General features: G+C 53.9%; 1 protein-coding gene across 7 annotated transcripts in view; it reads right to left on the reverse strand.

Moving 5' to 3' along the window:
• Positions 1–19589, reverse strand: part of SRC (SRC proto-oncogene, non-receptor tyrosine kinase) — a 78213-nt gene that overhangs the window by 52250 nt on the left and 6374 nt on the right. For 2 of the 7 annotated variants that reach the window (XM_055265355.2, XM_055265351.2), the window contains exon 1: positions 7620–7981. The exons of 1 other annotated variant lie outside the window; for it this stretch is intronic. The gene's annotated coding sequence lies outside the window, so the exon portion shown is untranslated. Of the gene's footprint in view, positions 1–6641; positions 6939–7619; positions 7991–19589 lie in introns of those variants that run through there. 4 more of the 7 variants (XM_055265356.2, XM_055265354.2, XM_063633567.1 and 1 more) reach the window with 4 other exon arrangements.

Raw genomic sequence — 19589 nt, forward strand, 5'->3', positions numbered from 1 at the left:
GTGACAGCAGTTGGGGGTAGAGGAGAAGTCTCCCTGTCTTCACGCTGCCCGGTGAGGAACTGTGGGGAGGGCTAGAGGGCTGATCAAGGGTCTGTGGAAGCAGAGAAGAGCTCAGCCCAGATGAGGCAGGCAAGCCTGGCATGCCCAGGAGGCCCTGGGTTCAAATCCACGCACTGGATGACCTTGGGCAAGTCCCCTGGCTCCTGAGCTTCCTCTTTGGTGAAATGCAGCCAGGAACACTACCCCGCGAGGCTGCTGTGAGCATGAGACAACCATTTGCCTGGCACTGCAGAAGGACTCAACTCCGTGCTGGAGGAATGAACGCTGGCTGAAGGGACCGCAAGGGCTCACGGTGGCTCCTTGCTCCTTCAGGGTCCTGGGCATGTCTGGGCCTCCCTTCAGAAGTGGGAGGAAAACTGGCCCAATCTGCCTCTTCTCTGATTTTTAGAAGGAACCCTCCAAGTCCCTTCAGGGCTGTGTGACCTCAGGCAAGTAACTTTACCTCTCTGAACCTCCAAATCCTCCTTTTGACAATAAGTCATGCTTTTCACAGGGCTCTGGGAGAGGGGTTCCAGACTGAGGAGACGGGCTTGGTGGGGAAAGAGTCCAGTTCCATTTGCCCAAGCAGAGAGAGCCCCTGGCATGACCCTGACTTGAGGTCACAGTTTCCTCATCTGCCACACAAAGTTTATTACAGTGGTTCTGTCTGTCTCAGCCCTGCTGGTGCTGAGGATGCACAGAGGCAACTGCGGAAAGTTCTTTGTAAACTGTAAAGGGCTGTGCCCTTGGGCGTGATGATTACCATATTCCCTTAGAGGCAAAAAGAATCCTATGACTTGTCATCTAAGGCAGAATGTGTCAGAGCCATGAGGAAGGGCAAAGAAGGGACAAGGTGAAGTTCCATGGCGGATGTGGGGTCAGTACGGACTCCAGGATGGAGCAAGGGACTCAGTGGGACCAGGAGGGTGGTCACAAAGGCCTTCTGAAGCCAGAAGCATCTCAGACCCTGGAGGGGTACTGAGAGGGAGGGCACACCAGGCAGTGGGAGCTGCAGAGGCAAAGGTGTACGGCCCAATAATCCCGGTCAGGCAGGAAGATAGCTACAGCTCGAAAATGTGGGAGATGATCAGGGCAGGGCACCTCTAGGGGTCCTTGATGTGCAGCCTGAGCCCATCCCTGCCTCTCTCTGAGCTTCAGCTGTCTCCCAAAAACAAGAGCAGGAATAGCTCTCACCTCTCAGGTCAAACGGGCAAGGATGCTCAAATAGAATCCACCTTTGAAGAGAGGGACCCATTCAGTGAGGCGGAGGAGGGAGGCTGGGGTGAGGCATTGGGGTACTGGGAGGCTATGCTAGGTCACGGGCAGGGAAGGGCTAAGGCAGAAGCCAGGCTCAGGGAGGCTGGATGGAGCTGGCACCTTCCAATCAATCCAGGCACCAAGCTCGTCTGTCTTTAGTTAATCTTCCCCCCACTCCCTTCCCCACAGAACAAGCCAACCACAGACAAAGGTGGCCGGTCACTGCCCTGGGGATTTCCAGATCAATTGGCCTGCAGAGGCCCAGGATTCCTGCCTCATCAGGGAATCACCTTTCTAACAGGCACTCATAAATATCACGCACTTCCTGAGTGCAGGCCCTGCACCCAAGCACTTGGCACACATTGGCTCATCAGATCTTCATGCCATCTTGTCAAAGTTGGTGCCAGCCTCATCATCCCCGTTTCACAGATGGGGAAACTGAGGTTCTAAGCTGTACAATCATACACAGCAAACAAGTGGCCAAGCCACGATTTGAACCCAGAACCAACTGGCTTCAAAGGCTTTGCTACTTCCATTACCCTTTATGGCAGAAGAATCCTTGAGCACCCAAGATCCCAGTACTCCAGGTCCGACTGGGGAATCCATCAGCCAGAGCTGGAACCCAGAGAGTCAGGGTCACCTGCCCCCAGCACCACACCCCTCCTATAACCTGGAAAAAGTTTTAGCCACGTTGGGTACCCACTTAATAAGAATCAGATCCCCACAAATTACTCAGCAGCCAGAAGTCTGGGCTCACACCTCACTTTGTTGCACTGCTGTGGCCCCAGCTCTTAGCCTCTCTGAGCTTCAGTCTCCTCTTCTGTGTAACAGGAATAAGAGTTTGACTGCTCCCAGGATGGAGCAAGGGATACAATGGGTCACCTTATTATGACCCAGCTCAGAAGGGCATGACATGAAGATATCGACATCAGACAAGGTAAAAGTCAAGGCCATGAATTTGGGCAAAGCAGCCTAAGAGAAGCTAATCAGACCCCGACAGAGAGGCCATGCTTCCCCAGGCCACTCCAGCTCAATTTCCACTCCCAGTAACTGGATTCTGCCTGTGCCAGCCTCATAGCCCAGCAGGTCCAAGGGTTCAGAAGAACCCATTCCTAAAGTTTCTCAATGGGTCCACAGATATCACCACCCACCCACCATAGACATCCCCACCCCTACATGAGCACCAAAGAAGACTCTGCTGGGCCTGCCCCTGGAGCACTCCCCAGCTAGGATCACCATCACAGATCCTCAGTGGGGGCAGTCCTCACCATACAGATGAGGAAACTGAGGACCAGACAGGAAGGGATTTGGCCAAGATCATTCAACTTCGCCTCCCTTTTGGCTTCTCCTTTTACTCTGGAACTTCTCTGGGTAGTTCTAAGGGAGAAGGAGGACCAAACGGACCAAAGTTGGAGGAAAGTCACTTGCCCAAGGACCCAGAGCAAGCAGTAGGGAGATGGAGGTCTGGCTCCCAGCTCTGATATCCTCCCAAGTAATCTATCCCTGACTCAGCCTTACCAGGCTGTACTGTGGGAAGGAGGAGGCTGGCTGGCTGGGGAGAGTCCTGGATCGAAGACAAGAGCTCTGCATTTTTCTCCCAGCTTAGATGACTTGCCCTGGGTCTTTCTGGCCTCAATCCCCCCATCTGTGAAAGGAGAAGGTCAGAATAGATCAAGAATGACAAACTCATGGCACACATACAATACTCTCTTATCCTCTGCTCATGGCAGACATGACTAATCTATCACAGCACTCTTTCCCATGAAGCCAACACTGAGCCTCAGAATGCTTCTCAACACAGCACTCTAGGCCAGGGGGATGAAAGCCCAGAGCCTTCCCTAAACTAGATAACATCTGAGTCCCCAAGAGGGAGGAGAATGGGGAAAGAAAAATATAAAATTTTCTAAGCACCCAGTAGATTTGAGCCACTGGGAATACATTAGCTGATTTAATCCTCACAAGGGAGGTATGCAGAGGCTGAGGTTCAGAGAGACTAAGTGACTTAGCTTTGGACAAACAGCAGGGAATGAGGCCTTGAACACAGGGGAGGCCTCTACTGGGTCTCCCTCACCCAGGAACAGCGACACGGAGCCAGCCACCAGGTGGGGACCTAAGGTAGAGCCTCATACCATCCTCTTGTTAGCCTTACTAAGTACAAGCCCTAGGCCCATTTGACAGCTTCAGAAACTGAATCACAGGACAGGGCATCAGCTGCCAGAGGAGGCAGGACTTGAGCAGGTGCCTGGCCCTCCCCTGCCTCCACTGATGGAGTCCCTAATGTGTGCTAAGCACTTTATTTCTGTCCTCTTGGGACATCCTGGGAACCATGACTCACTATCCTACTTCAGGGATGAAGAAACTGAGGCTCCCCAGAGGAAGTGGCCCCCAGGAGCTCAAGGGGAAGCCAGAGGGGTTTCCCATGGAGATAAGGGGTGGGGGCCATGGAGGGGAAGGAAAGGGCTACGGGAATCTGAAGGGAGATAGAGATGTGGGGACACACACCGAGGCAGGAAATGAAGCTCCAGCAAAAGGCCCAGAGCAGGGAAGTGGCGGCCTTTTTCAGTGGCTCTACTGGACTAGGAGTCCAGAGCCCTATAGCCAAGGCCTGGCCCTATCACTTGGCAACTGAGAGACCCTAGGCAAGTGACTTTGCCTTCCTGGGTCTTAGTACTTACAACCGGAAAATGGGACCAATCGCACCGAAGGCAGGCTTCGAAGAAGCGGGGCTGGGCTAGAAGCATGGCATTCTCCCCAGTTTAGCCTCTTCACACACAGAGAAGGTAAAGAGAGGGCAGGGCAGGACTCAAAGTCACCCTGCACATTGGCGGCCTTGGCTGCCAACATCCTCTCCTGAGCCAGCCCTGCCCCAACCAGCACCTTCAGACTCAATGAGATCACCCAGGCAAGGGCTTGACCACAGAGCCGGCAGGGCCAGACCCAGAGAGGCCAAGTGACCTGTCCAATGCAACAGCGCAAAGCAGGTCCCATTTGCCAAGTACCTACCGGTGCCAGACACAGGGCACACAGCCCTCCTTTAACCCTAATCCAACAAGGAGACATCTATTGGCCCCATTTTCATGACAAAGAAACTAAGTCTCTCAAAAGATACAGTAAATGATCCAAAGACACACAGCAAGTGGGACCATCGGAACATAAACCCAGGCCTGTCTGACTCTTGAGCCCTTACCAAACCTTTGGTCCCCATCTCTCGGGCTGACCTCTCCCTGCTCCCCACCTCACTCCCAGCTTCCAGACACCTGGCATTGCACTTCCCACGCCCCCGGCTCTCATCCTCTCCAGCCTTGCTGCTAGTGAACTCCTACTCCACTTCCAAAGCCCAGCCTCAAATACCCGCTCCTCTTGAGACCTGATCTAGGCCTCCATAAAATTTTGGAGTCCAGCCTGCAGATCTAGCTCGATCGTCAGATCTATTTCTATTGGTCAGCTCTGTACCTCTGGCCTCCAGCTTGGGGCTGTTCACACAGGGGACACCAATCAGCCCCCTGTGTGACGACGAAGGCCAAACTCCTCCCCAGGGCCCACAAGGCCCCAGCATGGTCCAGCCCTGCTGATACACCCCCTCATTCTACCTCTTACCCACTCCCCTTCATTGTGCACGCTCCAGCCTCACAGCTTCTCCCACTGATTCTCCATGACAGCACACATCTTGGCACATACCTCAGGGCCTTTGCACATGCACGTCCTGCTGCCTGGCAAGCCCTTTCCCTAACTCCATGCCCGGTCAACCCCTGCACGCCTCCTTCAAGATACCTCTGTACACTAGGCCTCTCTCCCTGAGCCCTTATCATATCTGTGATTATATAGTAACTCAACTGGCAACTTGTTTGCAACTTTGCTCACCCTCCAGATTCAAACTTCTGGGAGGCCAAGGACCTGTTCCCAGGTCCCCAGCAAGTATCCAACCGGGCTGACCACACCCCACCACCCCGGGGCCCCTGGGAAGGAAAAAAAGAGCTCCCTCTCCCCTTCTTTGCCAAGTGAACTCTTGCTCATCCTCAGCTCAGGCCCTGCAACCTTCTAGAAGCCTCCATGACTCCCACAGCTCCCACTCCATGCTAACCCCAGCACAATACTGCTCAGCTCGAGTTCCAAGTTCCTGGTACACAGCAGGTGCTCAATACAGGGGTCACAAATGCTTATACATGGGGAGGTTTGAGAAAATGGGGTCAGCTGAGGACCAGGGAGATGGGCAGAAGGTCCCTCAACAGGTCACTGAGCCATCTCCTCTCTGGTTCCCGGGGCTTGGGGGAGCCAGACATCCCTCCACCTCACCCCCCAGGTCACAATCAGAGAAGCAAAAGCAGGAACCAGGCTGAGCTGTGGATAAGTCACTCTCCAAGAAGAGCTAGGGGACAGGGAGAGAGAGCCAGGGGCCTTCCTCCTGGAAGAGATGGGCCTAAGCTAAGCCTGGCAGGGCAAGGGCAGATAAGCAGCACCTGGAGGAGAGGGCACTCTGGGAGGGACACGGTTTAGGAGCAAAGGCCCAGGGGCACGCGGGAGGGCCTAGGCAGGCAGTCAGCTGAGAGAGGTGACACACTGTAAATCATTTCCTTGGGTGGAAAGACCACATCACCAAAAATGCCTTGTGGCTTTCATTCAATCCCTCAGCAGAACAGTCTTTTCCGACACTGCTGTGTGCACAGTCCTGTCTTGCGAACCTCCACTGCCCCATCACTGGAGGGATGCAAAGACAGCCAGACTGTGGTCTCTGAGGTCTGGGCTTTCATTCCAGCTTCCAACTGTATGGCCTTGGTCAAGTCACTTCCCCTCTCTTAGCCTCAGTTTCCCCATCAGCAAAATGAGGATAAACAAGAATCCTTACCTCCTAAAAGGTGTTCAGTAGATGTTGGCAGCTGTCACTACCATTGGCCCAGTTTTATACGTGGCAAAACTGAGGCCAGAAGGGAAAAGTGAGTTGCTTACGGTCACCCAGCTGCTGGCTGGCAGGACGGTGCCAGGGCTATTTCTTTCTCAAGTCACCAACCCATCCTCTTCTAGAATGAACTAGCCAACAACCTCGCATCTCACCCATCTTTCTCAGCCAATGTGTCCGGTGAATGATTCATTTATTGAGCATCTACTACACGCCAAGCCTCTACCTGCAAAAGCGCTTAGAATCTTCGCCTGAGGATTCTCATTTCACGTATGGGGACTTAGAGGGGCAATCTCTTGGCCCAGGTCACTGGGTGAGACAGGAAGCCTCAGTGCCTTGATTCCCCTGCCAGGGGGCTGAGAAGAGGGTCTGCAACAGGACCAGCCTGGCCCACCCTTGAAACCAAGTCTGATCCCAGATGCACTGTGGCTGTGGCTGGGCCTGGACTTACCCCAGGTGACCCAGCAACCACTGCCCCAAATTGTACAGAGTCCATGAAGTTCAGGAGGCCTTGCCCAGGGGCACACACAGGCTCTGTCCACTCCTAAGTCCACCTGAAGGACACAGGGGCTGAAAGGATACCACACAGGTGAGCCCCTTCTGTTCACCCCATCCTTCCACCAGCCCAGCAATTCCAGCCAGGCCCACCTGCCACCAATGAGGACCCCAGCTCAGAGAGGCAGGCAGTTGTCTGAGGACACACAGCAGGGCAAGTGGCAGCCCTGGTGGGGACTCAAACCCACCCCCAATCCCAGCCCAGGCAGACAGGTGGACCTGGCCCGATGGCCAGCCCCCAAAACTTTTGCCAACTTCTGAGCCGGCTGGTGGCTGGGCCTGCTCAGGGGCGAGGCTGGGGGCTGTGGGCAGTGGAGACCAAACGCAGTCTGGCCCAGTCCCTTCCAGGCCGGCAGCACCAGGCCCTACCCGAGGCCCCAAGAGGGCTGGGAGGTCCTGGCGGTTCGGCCTGGCGCCCTGACCCCGGGGCCCCTCAGCCCGCCCTGCCGATCCCCCCACCTCCCACCCTGGGCCGGGGGGGCGCAGGGCCGGGCAGCCCGGCCGGAGGCGGCGCCGACTGGCTCAGATTTCAGATTTGGCCTAGACCTGGCCCGGGGGCTAGGGCCCAGCTCGCTCGCTTCTCTGGGGGATCCTATGGGGAGCACGAGCTGGAAGGGGACCCCACGCATCCAGGACCCCTGCGCCCCCCCTCCCAGCCCCCTCCCCCTGCGGCATCACAACAAAAGGCCGCGCCGGGTATGGCCCCGTGCGCCCGCCCGGCGCTCGGGTATCGCGGCTCGGCCCGGGGGGGTGGGAATTGGGGGGTAGACAGGAGTCCCCGCCGGCCCGAGATCCGACGCCAGGGTGGTCCAGGGCGGAGGCTCCCCCGCGCTGGCCGGGGCGGGGGGTCCGCAGAGGGGCGGGGGGCGCTCACCTGGGCCGGCGGGCGGGCGGGCGCACCGGCAGACGGACGCACGGGAGGGCGGACCGCGGGACGGCCAGCGGGTCGGGCAGACGGCGGCCTGGCCGCTCCGGCTCCCAGGCCGGAATGGATTCCGGGCCGGGAGAGACAGATCGAGAGAGAAAGGGAGGAGGAGGAGGAGGAGGCGGCGGCGGCCCAGGGAGGGGAAGAGGAGGGAGGGAGCGCGCGAGCTGGGAGGAGGGGCCCGGCAGGCAGCCGGGAGGAGGAGGAAGGAGGAAGCGCGCGGGGACGGATTCCCCGCCGGTGACCCGGGAGAGACCCAGGCGCGGCCCTAGCCGGGGGTCCGGGCGGGGTGGGGGACACCGGGCACAGAAGCCCCGCCTCCCACTCCGCCAGGGCGCCCCACCCCGCGGGCCCCATCCGCCCCCAGGCCAAAATGCCCTCCCCAACCCACCCACCCTCTACGCCCCAGATCCGCCTCTCCCGAAATCACGATTGGTAATAATATCAGCGGGCGTGGAGCGCCCGCTCTGGGCCAGGCGCCATGCTAAGCTGCTCAGGTCGACTTCAGGGTTTAATCCTAACCACCACCTGGCCTGAGCGGCGGAAGATCGCCCCACTTTACAGATGGGGAAACTGAGGCACTGGCGAGAACCAGGCCTTGGACTTTAGCCTTGACCTGAGTTTCTCAAAGTAGGGGCTGGGGCAGGAGGGACAGGGTGGGGAGGAGCGACATTTATTTTAATAGTTATGGGTTCATTTTAAGTGCATAAGGACAAAACATCCCTTGCAGCCCATCGGAAGTCCCCTAGTTCTGGTTATTACTGCTTAGGAGGGGCTGACCAGGGCGTCTGAGTGGCAATCACACTTCCAAGTAAGTAAAGAGGCTAAGTACCTCTGAACCAGGGCAGGAAGTGTAGCAGAAAAACGGGACATTGAGGAAATGCTGCTTTAGGCCACAAAGACTCCCCTATCACCCCCTGGTGCAGGCTCCAGGGCTATTCTTTTGGGGCTGGGCACCCCACCCTTGGCTCCTCACCTGTCCTGGAATCCTAGCACAGGGAAAGGTGGGCCTGGGTCCAGCTTTAAATATCACACCTACCTCCACGTTCGTTCTTTGAAAGTTCTCCCATTTCACAGATGGGAAATTAAGGCCCAGCCAGGTCAGGCTTCTATTCCCTGGGCAAAGGTCCCTGCTGAGAGGAGCTGGGAGGAGCACCCTAGAATGTGGAAGGCAAAGCCCTCTGGGTACAACATACCTTCCAGAAGACCAGGAATGAGCAAAGCCTTACTCTACACTGATACTAGGTTCGCATCTAGCTGTCCCTGCTGAGAGGAGCTGGGAGGAGCACCCTAGAATGTGGAAGGCAAAGCCCTCTGGGTACAACATACCTTCCAGAAGACCAGGAATGAGCAAAGCCTTACTCTACACTGATACTAGGTTCGATACTAGCTGCCCCTCTGCTGTGGGGTGGACAAATCGATCAGCTTCCCAGCCCCCTCACCTGTAAAACCGGAGTGAACATGGCCACAGAAGATTCCTGGGGAGGTTGGAAATGACCAGTGTGAGGATGGTCAGGTTGTGCTAGATGAATAGTAGCTCTTGCGGTGATAAACTGAGGCCAGAGGGGAAAGGGGCTGCTTGAGGTGCCACAGCCAGTCAACAGCAGAAGCCAGCCTGGGCTGGTGAAATGGCTGCACTTGTTTGCAAGGCTGGCTTAAAGATTAACCGCAGCTTCCCAGGGCTTAGGGCGGGCCCCCGGCTGGAGGAGCAGGTTTCTCAGCCCTCTTCCATTCCTTAGACATGTCTAAAGGCCTTTACTGGCCATACTGGGCTCCGGGGGGGAGGCAGGGACATTCACCCAGTGACACGCTGGAGCTGGCCCTTACCTACTTGCAAGAAACGACTGTGCTCATCTCTTCCCAACTCCATATTCAAGAATGTCACACTGGTAGCTCCAGGTAAGCCACAGTGGGAGTATTTACCCCTTGGACATCGGAATACACTACCAATCAAGCCTCTTTTTTCTTCCAGAGAGCTGGCTGTTCAATATGTACCAGCACATCACTAAACTCATGCCCAGGAGTTCAACAGAAAATTCTGGGCTTTTCGAGAACTGGGATGACAGAGAGCTTAAAAGCACAGATTTTGGACCAGACCCAGGTTCAAGTCTCAACTCTGCCACTTTGCAGATAATGTAAGAAGCCTCAGTATGCCAACCTGCACAGTGGGCTAAAGATATCACAGCCCCCAGAAGACGCACGTAAGGATGAAATGAGGTGATGCCCGCTCATCACAGGTGAAATCTCATTCCCATTCATACCCTACATGCTCTTATCAGAGAGGGGACAACTTAGACAAGTAAGGGTTCTGCAAGCACAGATGCAGCTTCCCACCTGAAGCCACTGCCGACTTCAAGGGCCTGGCTCCGCGGCTGAGGTTCTCAGGAGGATGTGGCCAGCACAATGATTTCATTATTGTGCGTTTGAAGCACTCTTTATTTTTAACCACCCCTCTGGGCTTTTGCTAGGCTGTAACCCCTGCCAGGAAGGCTCAGCCCCTGTCCCTGGCTACCTTGCCTTGTTCTTCAAAGTGCAGAGTAAACTCCACCTTCTCCACAACATGCTTCCTGACACGTCCTGATGGAGGCACGTGCTAAGTCCATTCTGAGTGTGTCTGTCCCCACCCTGAGGGCAGCGACCAAGGCCTGGCCCATGCCCAGCACGGAGCAGGCACTGCCCAGTTGGCCAGGCAGCACACACTGACTTGGGACCTACAGACAAGAGTTCAAGTTCCAGCTCTTCCCTTCAGTGACTACGTGAACCTGCCTTCTCTGGGCCTCAGTTTACTCGTCAGTAAAATGAGGGTAACAACCCTGGCAAGTTCCAGGATTATGCAGTTGGGAGTTGCGGGTCTGGCCTGGTGGATAAGTGACTCTTTGTGCAAATTATTTTGCTTAAAACATTCTTTGTTGGTAAAGCAGCAACTCATTGCTTAATTCCTGCAAATCATCATTAATGGACAGCAAGCATTTATTGACTACCAACTGTATACATGGCCCCAGGCCAGCCTTAGAACACCAACAGGAACCACTACCCAACCCAAAAGCACCCAGCAGATGATAGATGCTACTGACGTCAAGCTGGTTGTATAGTCCTCTGTCTCCAGAAACCTCCTCTTCCCTCCTTCCCTCAACCTGGGTGGGCCAAAGCCACAACTGAGGGCAGGGTGGAGGGGGTAGGGTGAGGCCTGGCCCTCCACGACTGGCAGTGAACACAACGAGCCAGAGTTGTCCCATGACATGGGATCAGAGGTGCTGCCCACACCACACCTAGTGCCCTGGTGACTCTGGCTCAATGGTGGCTGATCTGCCATGCCCAGCCCCAGCCCATCTCACCCTTGCTGCAGCAACCAGGAAACTGGACCCATCACAGGCCTCAGTGGGAAATTCCAGAACAGTTCTGCCATTCTCCACATGGTGTGCTGTGAGTGGTCTAGTTGAAGCCACCGGGCTCAGGGCTACAGGATAGGGTGGGGTGGGGGATGGGCTCTAGCCTGAGTCTGTGGAATGGGCTTGGCACCTCCCCTGGCACTGCACTTCACAGTTTACACAGAGATATCATGCTGTGCAGGCCCTGGTCCCCTCCCCTCCTCTACCTGCCTCCTGCTGTCCCTCCACAAGCAGTCCCTGTCCTGAGGCCTTTGCACTTGCTGATCCCTGTGCCTAGAAGGTTCCCCACCCCCTAGCCCTTGGCTTGGCTGCACTCATCCTTCCTCCTGCAGTGGTCATTTATTGAGCATCTACTATGTGCTAGGGTCTGTGCTACATGCTGGGATACAGCAGTGAAAAAACCAAGGCTGGTCTCTGGTCTCTAACTTAGAGGAATCAGGGATGGGCAAGTACCGGGGCTGCACGGCCCACAGTGGGGCCCCCAACCCAGCATGTGTGTTGAGGAGACAGTTGTCTATGGAGAGTTTAGAAGCCTAGAGAGATGGTTGCCAGGTGAAAATGGGACAGGGAGGCAGGGCATGGTGGGTCACGCCTATAATCCCAACACTTTGGGAGGCTGAAGCAGGAGGATCACTTGAGCCCAGGAGTTTGAGACCAGTCTGGGCAACATAGTGAGGCCCTGTCTCTACAAAAAAAAAACTAAAAATTAGCCAGATGTGGTGGTGTGCACCTGCGGTCCCAGCTACTGGGAAGGCTGAGCTGGGAAGATAACTTGAACCCAGGAGATTGAGGCTGCAGTGAGCCATGATCATACCACTGCACTCTAGCCTGGGTGACAGAGCAAGACTCTGTCTCAAAAAAAAAAGATAATTATAATAACAAACAGGACAGGACAGGTGTGCAGGTAGAGGGACAGTGTGAGCAAGGACAGAGATGGGGAACGCCGCTGCGTCTGGAACTCCACGCAGAAGCAGGTGGTGTCTGCGAAGCACAGTATGATGGTTGGGCTAGAGTCGGGGAAGTGAGGTGGGAAGGGTAGTAGGGGAACCTGGGGATCCCTGAGTGCCAGGCGTGGCTTCTGTCCTGGAGGTGGTGGGAACCATGGAGGGTGGTGAGCAGAACAGGGCCTGGGGAGATGTGGAGTGGCGGTCACATGAGGGGACAGGGAAGGGGCAGTCAGGAGGCCTCTGTGCTGAGGAGCAGCAGGGACCCAGCTGAGGCAGAAGGCCTGGCTCACACAGGAGTGTGTGCATGGGCATATATCTGTGTTCCAGGAAGTGAGGCCAAACTGGCCAAAGGTGGGAAACCCAAGACACTAGAGAAGCATCCCCAACCCCATGGGAGTCAGGAGCCAGGAGCAGATGAGCTTGTTCTCCCCCAGCGGCCGGCACTGGGAGGGGCATCCAAAACATGGGTGTCAAAGGCAGAAAAGAAAAATCTGAAAAACTATCAGAGCAAAGAGGAGACATGATCCTGGGGCAGAAAAAAGACATTAGGGAAAGACTTAGGAAGTCTGACTAAAGCATGGACTTCAGTTATAATAATGTATCAGACCAGGTGCAGTGGCTCATGCCTGTAATCCCAGCATCGAGGCTGAAGTGGGAGGATCACTTGAGTCTAGGAGTTCAAGATTAGCCTGAGTATACAGTGAGACCCCTGTCTCCACAAAAAACAACAACAAAAATTTAGCTAGGCGTGGTGGTGTGCACCTGTATCCCAGCTACTTGGGAGGCTGAGGCAGGAGGATCGCTTGAGCCCAGGAGGTCAAGGCTGCAGTAAGCCGTGATGGTGCCACTGCACTCTAGCCTGGCTAACAGAGTGAGACTCTGCCTCTGAAATTTTTTTAAATAATAATAATGTATCAATATTGTATTGATTCATTAATCATAACAAATGTGCCCCCGTCAGGGAAGAGATGGCGACAGGAGCACCTGAGCAGGTGGCGCCTGAGTGGTGACCTTCAAACAGCATAAACCACTGAGCACAGCCCTGCACATTCAAACCCTCACAGCCAGACCTTCTGGGCTGTGTGGCGTGTTCACAGATGGGGAACCTCAGGCTCGAGTGTGTCTCTACCCAGCCCAGAATCTGGAGACAAAACACAGACGTCAAAGGCAGAAAAGACCTGCCCATGTGAAAATGGGGGAGACGCCTGGCCCCACTGGGCTCACGTGACGGCCAAGTGCCAAGAAACTCAGACACTCATCACCTCGCTCCCCTCAGGCTGCAGAAGAGGCCCAGAGAAGGACAGGCATTCTCCCAAGGTCACACAGAGTCGCTGGCAGGCAGAGCCACCATCCCACCCCAGCCCAGGCCTCCTTCCGCCACATCCCAGAATGTTTGTGAGAAAAGATGAAAGGAGACTGGGCCCTTGATCTGCCTGGCCTGATGGGAGGGCAGAGGGCAGCCGGAAATCTGCAGCTAGAGCTGTGACCCCACAGTCCACAGGGGGCGAGAAACCCGCCGCACAGAGAGGAGACGGTCACGACAGGAGGGCTGAAAGAATCGTTGTAAAAATAATCACCATGGCTCACAGTCCTGGTGCAAGGAGTTTCCTGAGCAGGGAATCGCTTCCAGGGACCCTGGATGTAGCATCTAGTTCATTCTTCACAACGCAACAAGGTAGGAGCTATTGTTATCCCACCCTACAGATGAGGAAACTGAGGCTCAGTGAGGTGACATGACCTGGTGAGGAAGGGCAGGACCTTGAATTCAAACCCAAACAAAATTCAAGCCTTCCTGGCTGGGTGCAGTGGCTCACGCCTGTAATCCCAGCACTTTGGGAGGCCGAGGCAGGTGGATCATCTGAGATCAGGAGATCGAGACCAGCCTGGCTAACATAGTGAAACCCCATCTCTACTAAAAATACAAAAACTAGCTGGGTGTGGTGGCGGGTGCCTGTAATCCCAGCTACTCAGGAGCCTGAGGCAGAATTGCCTGAACCCAGGAGGCAGAGGTTGCAGTGAGCTGAGATCGCGCCACTGCACTCCAGCCTGGGCGACAGAGCGAGACTCCCTCTCAAAAAAAAAAAAAAAAATTAAGCCTTACTGAATCTGGAACTCAGGCGCTGCAGTTCTGTGCCACCCGGGTCTGTGAACCTCGAAGCTCACGTATTTCACATCCAAGAGCGAAAGGCCAGATCCACAGGGGCTGGGCAGGGAACCACTGCTGCCCCTCTGAGCATTGGCCTCCACCTCAATGGAATGCCTCCGTCCTCCACATTTCCTAGGCATTGGGAAGATGCAATGTAGCAATGTTTTGTGGGAGTACTTTGAAAAGGAGACAGAAGAAAAAGTGTTCACACTATACTCCACCCTCAAGGAGGGGAACATGACTCCCCAGTCCCTAGGTGTGGGCTGTGCTTGGTGGCTCCCTTCTAAAGAGTTCAGGGTGGAAAGAGGGGTGGGGGCGCTGCCTTTGCAGTGCAGGAACCTTACAAACGCTATCTCAGCCAGGTGATCAGGCCAACATCAGCAGTGATTGGGCCTGCTGATAACATTTGCCATTGACATGATGTAATGAGAATGGCATTTTACCTCTGTGGTCTTTCTCCTCAGAACCCGGAACCCCAGTCTAGCCATGAGAAAAGCCTCAGGCAGATTCTAATAGTGGGGCATTCTACAGAACACCAGACTAGGCAAGGCACTGTGGCTCACATCTATAATCCCAGCACTTTGGGAGGCCAAGGCAGGAGGATCGCTTGAGGCCAGGAGTTCAAGACCAACCTGGGTGACATGGCGTGACCCTATCTCTACCAAAAAACAAATTTTTTAATAAAATTAGCTGGGCATGGGGGCACACGCCTGCAGTCCCAGCTACTCAGGAGGCTGAGGTGGGAGAATCACTTGAGCCTGGGAGGTGGAGGCTTCAGTGAGCTATGATTGTGTCACGGTACTCAAGCCTGGGTGACAGACTGAGACACTATCCAAAAAAAAAAAAAAAAAAAGCCCGGGCAAGGTGGCTTACACCTGTAATCTCAGCACTTTGGGAGGCCAAGGCGGGCAGATCACAGGGTCAAGCAATCGGGACCATTCTGGCCAATATGGTGAAACGCCGTCTCTATTAAAAATACAAAAATTAGCTGGGCGTGGTGGCGCACGCCTGTAGTCTCAGCTACTCGAGAGGCTGAGGCAGGAGAATCACTTGAACCTGGGAGGTGGAGGTTGCAATGAGCTGAGATTATGCCACTGTACTCTGGCCTGGCAACAGAGCGAGACTCCATGTCAAAAAACAAACAAACAAATAAAAACACACACACACACAAAAAACAGAACACCTAACTAGTACTCCTCCAAACTGTCAGGGTCATCAAAAAAAGAAAAGTCTGAGAAACTATCAAAGCCAAGAGGAGACATGATCCTGGGACAGAAAAAGGACACAGGTGCCGGGCGCGGTGGCTCATGCCTGGAATCCCAGCACTTTGGGAGGCCAAAGCGAGTGGAACACCTGAGATGAGGAGTTCGAGACCAGCCTGGCCAACATGGTGAAACCCCATCTCTGCTAAAAATACAAAAATTAGCCAGGCATGGTGGTGCGTGCCTATAATCCCAGCTACCCAGGAGGCTAAGGCAGGAAAATAGCTGGAACCCAGGAGGTGGAGGTTGCAGTGAGCCAAGATCATACCACTGCACTCCAGCTTGGGCGACAGATCGAGACACTGTCTCAAAAAAAAAAAAAAGGGACATTAGGCATTAGGGGAAAACTAAGGAGCTCCATAGCAAATATGGACTTTACTTAATAATAATGTATCAATATTGGTTCGTTAATTGTAACATACTATACTATCATGGATATTAATAATAAGGGATTCCCTAGCAAGCCTACTTGAGAAAAAAAACTTAATATAACAATAATAATAAGGGAAATTGAGTGTGGGGTATGTGCCACGTTCTAGAGCAAAGGATTGAATTTTCGGACAGGGAGGAAGCTAAGACACTTGTCTGTAAACATTTCCTTCTAAACCCAGGGAAACAGGACCAGAGAATAGAAGTGACTTGCCCAAGCTCAAACTGCAAGTTTATGATGGAGCCTGGACTAAGATCAAGCTTTCTCAATGTCACAAGAATTCAGTAACAGCCTACTGTATACAAGGCACCAGCCTCGTCATGGTGAAGGCTGGGGGGGAGGTTCAAAGATTTGTCCATGGGTCAACACCTGCCCAAGGCCAGGTCTCCAGGGACACAGACTCTGCCCTTTGAAGGCTCCAAGCCAGAAGAGGAAACAGACCCTGAAACACTATGAGCAGGAGGGCCAGACAGCGACACACTTTGGTATCCAGGAGACCCAGCCCCACTGCCTGCAACCCTGCAACCTCCCTGAGCCCCACTGAGCTGCTCAGTAAAATGGAACTAAGGATGGTGCCAACTGTCAGTGATGCTGAGAGGTACAACAAGGAGGTGAAATGTGAGACCCTGTGCATTGTGGACACCCAATAAACAGTGATTCTTTTTATTTTTAAGTGTGTTCTGAGTGCTACAGGAGTTCGGGGGTGGGGAGCATCTGTCAGTTTGCCTTGATAGGGGATTCTCGGAGAGTTTACCAAACGAGGGACGTTTAGATTGAGTCTTGGCTGGGTGCAATGGTTCACGCCTGTAATCCCAACATTTTGGGAGGGTGAGGCAGGAGGATCGCTTGAGCCCAGGAGTTTGAGACCAGCCTGGGCAACATAGCGAGGCCCCATATCTACAAAAATGATTAAAAATTAGCCAGGCATGGTGGGTGTGCCTGTACTCCAGCTACTCAGGAGGTTGAGGAAGGAGGATCACTTGAGCCCAGGAGTTGGAGGCTGCAGTGAGCCATGATTGTGCCACTACACTCCAGCCTGGGCAGCAAAGCAAGATCCCATCTCCAAAGTAAAAAAAATAAAATAGATTGGGTCCTGAAGGATGGAAAGGAGTTTGCCACACCGGAAGGATGTGAAAGCTATGGCCCCAGCTTTCAGTTCTCACAGTCTGGTCCGAGAGAGAAGGGGACACGTCAAGCCACCCTCCCAGGGGATTCCCACGCAACGGGACTTCCCCATTTCCTGGCCTGGATGGCTCCTTCCTGGCCTCTGAGATTCACCAGTGCCTGAGCCAAGGCCACAGGCAGCAGGGGAGGGGCAGGGGTGGGGGCAGGCACCGGGGCTGAACAAACCCAGGGCTCGTCTGGAAAGGAAACCAAACCCTGCCTCCCACTCACCAGCTGAGTGTCACTTGTACAACTTCCTCCTTCTGTTCCTGTTCAGGAATTACCCAGGCAGGGCTCTGTGGTGGGGCTGGGGGACAGGGGGCTGCCCCAGAGGCGGGGCCTGGAGCCTCCTTGGTCTGCTCTGGCCACTCCCAGACTCACCCCCTCTGGCTGGTTGGCCTGCTCCCAGACCCATTTCTGTTCTCAGCAGGCCAAGTTTCCTCCCTCCTCCACACACCTGCCCACGCGGGACCACCATCTCCTCTCTGCTGGTCCAAGCCCCACTCCCCTTTGGCCCACTCCTGGCCCCTCCTGGAAGTCTTCCACAGAGGTCCCTCCCAGTCTTGGCTTCCTTATCGTCTTTATCCATTCAGGCCTGCATGTCAGCTCCTGTGCTGGAGCTGGGGACAGATGAGTGAGCAGTGAGTGACCAAGACTGGCACCGTCCCTGCCCTTTGGAGCTTGGGCCTCTAATCCCTATGTCTCGTGTGTCCCACATGCTTCATCCACACCCCGGTGGGGAATCGGAAGCCAGGACCGCACTCCTGTGCAGCCTCTGAACCGTGTGGCCTTGGGCAAGTCCCTTCCCCTCTCTGGCCGGAGTGGTTTCCACAGCTGCCAAGGGAAGCAGTGCGATGTCCAGGGGGCAGGCAGGAGGGATGGTGATGACTGCTCCCCCAACCCTTCCTGCCCCAATGTAATGCCCTGCAAATAAAGTTTCCCTCCAAGTGGAACTGGTAAAATGCACACACGGGGCTCTGACTCATCAGAATTTTTTGCAGAAACAAGTATAGGGGTCAGCAGGAGGGACCTGCCAGGTGGCTGAACATCACGGTTAAGAGCAGACCTGGGTTTGAATCCTGCCTCGGTAGCTGTGTGGCCTTGGAAGTCATTAACCCCCGACTCTCACTTCTCTCATCGGTAAAACGGGGATACTTGTACACACCTCATATGGCTGTGTAATGATACACATGCTAGATACCCAGTAAATGCGTATTATTATTATTTCTGGTGCAGCCGGACAAGTCCATTAATAAAGTGGATAATTATGACGGCCTTAAAATTAATAATGTAGATCCACATAACTTTTATTTTCTTTTTTAGTTCTTTTGAGAAAAGGTCTTGCTCTGTCACCTAGGCTGGAGTGCAATGGCACAATCACGACTCACTGCAGCCTCAACCTCCGGGGCTCAAGAGATCCTCCCACCTCAGCCTCTGAATATCGGGGAATACAGGCGCACACCACCACGCCCAGCTAAAGATTCATTTGTTTTGACATGGAAAGAATTCATGTTATATTAGTAAATTAAAATATTATAGCATTAATGATGTAACTATTTCTGTCTTTTTTAAAAAGTGGGCACAGGAAAAATGGAATAAACACTTCCATGATACTAGCAGTTGCCCTGGGGGTGGGGGATCACCGATGAGCTTAATAATTTTTTCCTTTATGCTTGTCTTTATTTTTTACGTTTTCTTCTCTCTCTCTCTCTCTTTTTTTTTTTTTTTTCCGAGACAGTTTCACTCTTGTCACCCAGGCTGGAGTGCAATGGCACTATCTCGGCTCACTGCAACCTCTGCCTCCCGGGTTCAAGCCATTCTCCTGACTCAGCCTCCCAGGTAGCTGGGATTACAGACATGCGCCACCACACCTGGCTAATTTTTGTATTTCTAATAGAGATGGGGCTTTGCCATGTTGGTCAGGTTGGTCTCAAACTCCTGACCTCAGATGATCCACCCGCCTCGGCCTCCCAAAGTGCTGGGATTACAGGCGTGAGCCACTGTGCCTGGGCATTTTTTAAGTTTTCTACAGTGAGCTAATGTTGCTCAGGCAGTAGAAAATAGCTTAAGTTAGTTTTATGTATTTATGTGTTTTTTAGACACAGGAGGTCTCATTCTGTCACCCAGGCTTGAGTGCAGTGTCATCATCACAACTCACTGCAGCCTCAAACTCCTGGGCTCAAGGGATCCTCCCACCTCAGTCTCCAGAGTAGCTGGGACTAGAGATGAGCACCACCACACCTGGCTTGCCTTTCTCTCTTTCTTTCTCTCTTTCTCTCTTTCTCTCTTTCTCTCTCTCTTTCTTTCTCTCTTTCTCTCTTTCTCTCTTTCTCCCTTTCTCTCTTTCTTTCCTTTCTCTTTCTCTCTTTCTCTCTTTCTCTCTTTCTTTCTTTCTTTCCTTTCTCTTTCTTTCTTTCTTTCCTTCTTTCTTTCTTTCTTCTTTCTTCTTTTCTTCCTCCTTTCTTTCCTTCCTTCCTTCTTTCTTTTCTTTTTCTTTTTTTTTTTTTTTTTTAAGAGATAGGGTCTCACCATCTTGCCCAGGCTGATCTCGAACTGGGCTCAAGCGATCCTGCCACTTCAG

This window comes from Symphalangus syndactylus, chromosome 24, assembly GCF_028878055.3.
Source record: "Symphalangus syndactylus isolate Jambi chromosome 24, NHGRI_mSymSyn1-v2.1_pri, whole genome shotgun sequence".
Classification (NCBI taxonomy): Eukaryota; Metazoa; Chordata; class Mammalia; order Primates; family Hylobatidae; genus Symphalangus; species Symphalangus syndactylus.